This window comes from Plodia interpunctella, chromosome 16, assembly GCF_027563975.2.
Source record: "Plodia interpunctella isolate USDA-ARS_2022_Savannah chromosome 16, ilPloInte3.2, whole genome shotgun sequence".
NCBI lineage: Eukaryota > Metazoa > Arthropoda > Insecta > Lepidoptera > Pyralidae > Plodia > Plodia interpunctella.
The window spans coordinates 5512933-5518932 of NC_071309.1; the positions used below are offsets into that span (position 1 = coordinate 5512933).

At 33.8% G+C, this 6000-nt stretch overlaps 1 protein-coding gene across 3 annotated transcripts in view; it reads right to left on the minus strand.

Moving 5' to 3' along the window:
* LOC128676735 (uncharacterized) overlaps positions 1-4646 on the minus strand; it is a 28183-nt gene extending 23537 nt beyond the window's left edge. For 2 of the 3 annotated variants that reach the window (XM_053757033.1, XM_053757031.1), the window contains exon 1: positions 4394-4615. The gene's annotated coding sequence lies outside the window, so the exon portion shown is untranslated. Of the gene's footprint in view, positions 1-4393 lie in introns of all 3 variants that reach the window. The other variant, XM_053757032.1, reaches the window with a different exon arrangement.
* Positions 4647-6000: the final 1354 nt, after the last annotated feature.

The window sequence follows — 6000 nt, forward strand, 5'->3', positions numbered from 1 at the left end:
ATACTTTCACATTGAATATTAGTGTGATTTATTCAATTCCTCGACATGTAAGTACCTATATGATTTGTATCGATCTTTTAATGTAGGCGGAACAAAGTGCCTTCAGAGCTATTGTTAAAATGTGTGGGCGGCTTTTCCAATAAGTAAAATAAGTAGGTGTTAGAGAGAACTCAACAATTGTATGGGTGCTTCCTACGAAATAAGGCTCTAGGTAATTCGTGTAATAGTTTGAAATGAGCATGACTTTAAGAATGAATGCATACTGTGCGACGATACAAATGGTCAAACCGGTGGCGGCATCGTGGATCGGGTCGGGAGGTTCCCTCTATTGTGGTTGAGCTTCGCGATGGCTGACTCACGCGTCAACTCGTGAACGGGTGCTGCCGGGGGGAACTGGTCAGCTCGATCTTTTATTTTTTTTTTGTTTAGAATATATTATATTTAATTTAGAATATGACGTGAAAAAGTGCCTGTGAAGGCCTAATTTCCGAATAAATGATTTGATTTCGATTTTGACAAGACAACCCCAAAACCAAAAATTCGCAATTGATCTTTTTAAACATCTGGCAAATTTTCAGAGCAGGTTTGAGTGATTAGAACAGGTATGTAGAAACGTACCTATAACATATTATAGCTATATAAAAAAAAACAATTTTTACACATGAATAGTCCGATCAATAGTTAAAAGGTGAAAATCGTTGTTTTTTTTTATATTAATTTGTATGGTGTTTAATAGCCAATATATATAAAAAAATATATAGAATTAATTAACAATACGTTATTTTAATGACGCAAAATCTACTGGGCGGTTTTCAATAAAATGTTTCACGTGTAGATTATATCGAACATATGTACACAATAAACTTTTTATGAAGGAAATATAAAGAAAGCGAAGCCCTGAAGTTGGCAGCAAATAGAAAATAGACTAAAGTTGAAGTATAGTTTGATTACGCATGTGTTAAACTTGTAAACGAACGCGACCTCGGCGTGTCGAGATGATGAGAATTAAATGGTTGTGCTCAGACACCCGGTTATTTTGCCGATTCTTTAACAGCGACATCTGACGACGGTAATGAGGCGCAAAATAAAAAAGAACAGAATATTTGTCGCTAATTAAAGTTTATTTTTTAGGGTTCCGTACAAAAAATAAAAAAAACGAAAGCCTATAAAACCGAAAAAACTAGGATCACCGTCCGTCTGTCACAGCCAATTTGTTCCGAATCTATTGGGTCAAATCAGGTGAAATTTGGTAAGATGGTAATACTTTATGTATATATACTATATCAATGACCCACTTGGAGTCTACACATGATACTGTTTGAAATCGCACCAAAATGGTTGGATTGGTGTTTGTGTTTCGTCGTCCGTGCCGTCCCTAATATTTGCTGAATATTCAGTAAAGTACTGTGAATTGTTTTATCGGTCTGACTGAAAAATAGTTGTAAAAAGCGATCCTAGTCACTATTTTAGCTAGAATGAAATAAGATATACAACCTAAATTATTAAAGTGATAAAATATAACAGATGTTCCATTTTCTCCACTCGCTATATTACTGTTGAAGGAAGCCAGCCCGTTTTCTAGTGAACAGAAAATATTAGTGGACTTTTTAAATTAAGTAACGTAGATTACTTATTCAATCAAATTTATGAAATTATATTTGATAGCATCGGATTTTAAAATTAAAATCTTTGTACATTGCAATTTAGTTATTTTATAAAGCAATATTTTCATTATTAATGCCGAATATGGTAATATATTAGTTTTGAAATGGAAATAACTATCCTCATTTTTCACTTCATAGATGTTTATTTAGATTTACTCATTTATCATTAGGTATGTCCAATTTTACAGCACGATTTTATTTTTACCGTTCTAAAAACTAAGCTTTATTTCCATAAAATTAATTTACATTCGGAACACTATTATTATTTTGTTGTAAAGTGTCAAAGTCGCAGAATATCAACGTCCGAAAGGATAATTTTGTTGATGACTGTACTGATACCATAGAATTGCCAAACAAACAAAATGGGCTTCTTATTGAGGAAAAATGTGCAATTAAAGAATGAATAGAATCGTTTCTTTTGTTATTGTCCTTGTTATTTTGAAATTCCTTTCCTATTTTTTCATTGAATATAAACGCATAACAAAACAATTCAAACCCACACTCCAAAATATAGATTTTTCTTTTAATTACCGTGACGTTTAGAAATAATAATAATGTACATCAGCCGTCTCCTTTATGAAATGAATTATGAAAAGGTTAAAATCGTACCTACATGTTATACAATTTACTAGGATGTAGGCCTTTTACAAAATATAGTTGTTGTAATAAACACAAAAAACTATAACTTTTATTTTTATAAATTATAATAATAAGACTCCGCTCTCATAGGAATTTCGGAATAAATGTACCCTATGTATTACTTGTGATTGATTGTATACTTCCCATATACACAATTTTATCGTATTCTTTCCAGCAGTAAGTGATTGAGCAATAGACAAATCCAAACTTTATTATTACATATTGTAGCATTTTTGCGTAGCACCGTAGCCAAATGTAGCACGCCGTAGCGCACATCGTAGCACGTAGCACATCGTAGTCGTCGTAGCAAATTAGATTGTACAATCTTATGCCGTCTATAAATTATCACGAAACAGTTTGCCGAACTTTTGCGGATTCGGCATACAACGCTGGCTTTTCATTGCTTTAAGTACAAGCTCTCACACAAATTACGTGTGAGAATGTTTATTCATTCGCGTCTGCATCTGTCTGCGATTGGTAATACATTCATGGTAATAATAACTATTAAGTAGAATAGTCGCGGTTTTGCATTCACGAATATTTGTCTTGTATCCCACGCATTAAAAGATTAAAATTTAATTTCCATATGTGCGACAAAGAAACATCGACCGAGAATATGCAAACAACCTACCCACCCACAGCTTATAGTGAAGTGGCCAAACAGCATTCATGAATTTGGCAGATCCCACCCGCATTACTTAAATACGTAGGTGTATTAAGGACGACCTTGAAAGTCGTTGCTATAGTAGTGGGAAGAGTCCAGTCAGGTGTTTATTTCTCTAATATGAGCGTTCCTTATCTTAGCCTGTATGAGCCCAGGATACGATTTCGTATTTTTTTTTTGTCCACTTCGCTTGTCGTAGCCATCCTTAGTTATAAGCTCTATAGTAATTCAAATTAAATATTTTTTATTTTATTTTTTTTATCTAAATATAATAATTTTAAATATTAAAAGATAAATAAAATTTGTACGTAGTTACCAATGTAATATTGTGTGTGGGTTTACCAATGTAATACATTTCTTGTGGATGGCGTCATTATGTTTGAAAATAAATACGTAATTATTAAATTGCATTAAAAAAACAAAATGTTTTATCATCTACGAAAATTGTTTTTAAAACTGCATTGAACATTAATTCTCATTTAACAATAAACATTCAAATCTCAGTATCGCCTTTTGGCATCACCAAAAAACCATTACTACACCAAAACCTATACAACAGAACTTACAACAATAGTAGTTTAAGCTAATATTTATCCACGAATACCAAATCAGATGTGAAGTAACCCTTGCGGCTCTGAAGTATTTATTTAGGATGAAGTTAAAACAACCCGACAATACGAGTCGCCAAAGTTAGGGAAAGCCAGCTAATGCATAAGTTTATTATATATTCAAGTGAAAACAATTTAGTGGCAAACCTAAGAAATACTGGCTTTGTAAGGATGATATGCGTGCCAATGGTCTGACATCTAGGAATGCCGACGACCGAGCGAAGTAGATGAGTAAAAGTTTATAGGTAAGTGGACCCTGGGCTCGAACGCTCTATGGCAGCAGAAGTAACCGGAACAACATTCAGATGAGAAGTATTGTTCAAATGAAAACAATTTAGGTATTGTTCGAATGAAAACAATTTAATATTTTTTACCTCTTAAGTCAAGATACTAGCTATAGATGTACAAGGTACGTAGTCTATGAAACCTGCGCTATGCGCTTTAGTTTCCGTACCTCTGATGGACGACTTCCTTGTAAGGCGCTTCGCAAAATGAATCTAGGTCAGAGGAAATATCGCTATAACCCTATTACTTGTACAGGCGTTAGCTGAAATTTAAAGAATATACCTAAAATACAGTCACATAGAGTTCCTCTTGCGCAGATCATGCGCATTACACTGACATTCGATTTTGATCCTTATCAACATCAAATCCAAAGTTTTCACATAACTTTCTCATAAAACGTATAATTGAAGTTCACATATCCGTTTATAGCCGTCGCCGCTTCCCAAGATTGGAAGCGAGAACTTTCATATCTCGTATAGGTAACAGTGTATAGATGTAAAATATAGTAATGGAATAATAAAAAAAAATCTTACGCAACAGGCGTGGAGCGCGCGAAAAATTGTTTGTTTATTCGCGACTACGGCCTATTTCCTGGCACTCAACCCGTTGGGTAACACGGTGTCATTTATCATGCGCCGGGCGATCAGCACGGGCACCTGTAGCGTCGATGTTTTTTGCTACATACCGCGTGTTGGTTCTAGAGCAAAGACGAGGCGAAAACGGGCGTCGCGTCAGCTGCCACCGATACACTGCCGCACCCCGCCCGCGCTCCGCATCGACCGCTCGCCTGTGTCCCGTTCTACAAGTGCGGCTGAACTCCTTGTTACCCGCGGGAAATTTTAGAAGAACCTGCCACTTCTCTCCCAATACCTTTATTTTATTTGTTTGTTTAATGCCCTACTCAGTGACCAGGAAAAAATCGGTTAGGGATTTGAATTGAAGACCAATCCTTTGAAAGGAGGCTTTTAAATAAATATGTATTTTCGTTCGTGTATGAATGTAATTACAGGTATACGAGTATTTATTTATTGTTTATATTCTTTTATTGTAGATATAACATAATCTGTTAAGGATTTTAGTAAGAGATGCAAAGTATGAAAAGCATTTAAAATATTTTTTATAGAAAGCGGATCCACGGGCGGGCAACATCTGTCTCTATAATAATGTAACACAAAAATAAATTAGGTTAATGTAATATAAATTAGATCATAATAATAAAGTACGTGCTTGGTTAGTATTATTCATACATATGTAAATCAATCACTGTTATAGAATTCTGCGGTTGAAATACTACATAAATCCATTACAAAGACTCTTTATGATTTTCTATATATATAAATATATTATATATGAGTAACATAAAAGTTAATTACTCGCATTCACTTCATATTTAAAATTCCTTCAGACAGAGAATTCGAGCGCACATTTAAAAATTCAACATCATGAATTAAATGTAATGTTCTGACAACATTGTGGATTCTGCGCCTTTTATTATTTTTGATGAAATGGAAACGTTTGTTATCCCAAATGTATATTTTTACAAGCATTTATGATGGCTATTTTAGAATTGGTTTGGGTCAAACCTTCTCAGAATGAAGAGAATCATATTATTTCCTGTATTTTTAACCACATCGATATTTGTTTGGAATAACTTTATTGCAAGAAAACACAAAGACATAAAAACAGAAAACACACGAACAACGGCGGACGTATCCCATAAAAAGATGCAGTTACAAACACAAAGGGAAAAGAAACAAGTTATTAATTTATTATTCTTAATTTTGGAGTGTAAGCCTAGACATTTGAATTTAGCTGCAGTCTATATTTTTACAATACACAAACACGGATATGTCTTTAAATGTATAAAAATTTCAGTTCGTATTATAGGGTTTATTGCCATAATTCCATTACATTACACAAACACTTAAGTACACACACACACACACAACAAATATTTAGTAAAAAAAAAGTCTCACGCATTATCCACAATTTTCAATTTCTTCACCTGTATTTTATGAACCAACAAATCACTTGTTACGCTTCGCATTTTCACCTCTTTTCACCAAATATAATAAGTGACGGGAAATCTCTATATATTTCACGAAAATAGAAACTCTTGCATTCTATTATACTGAAACTC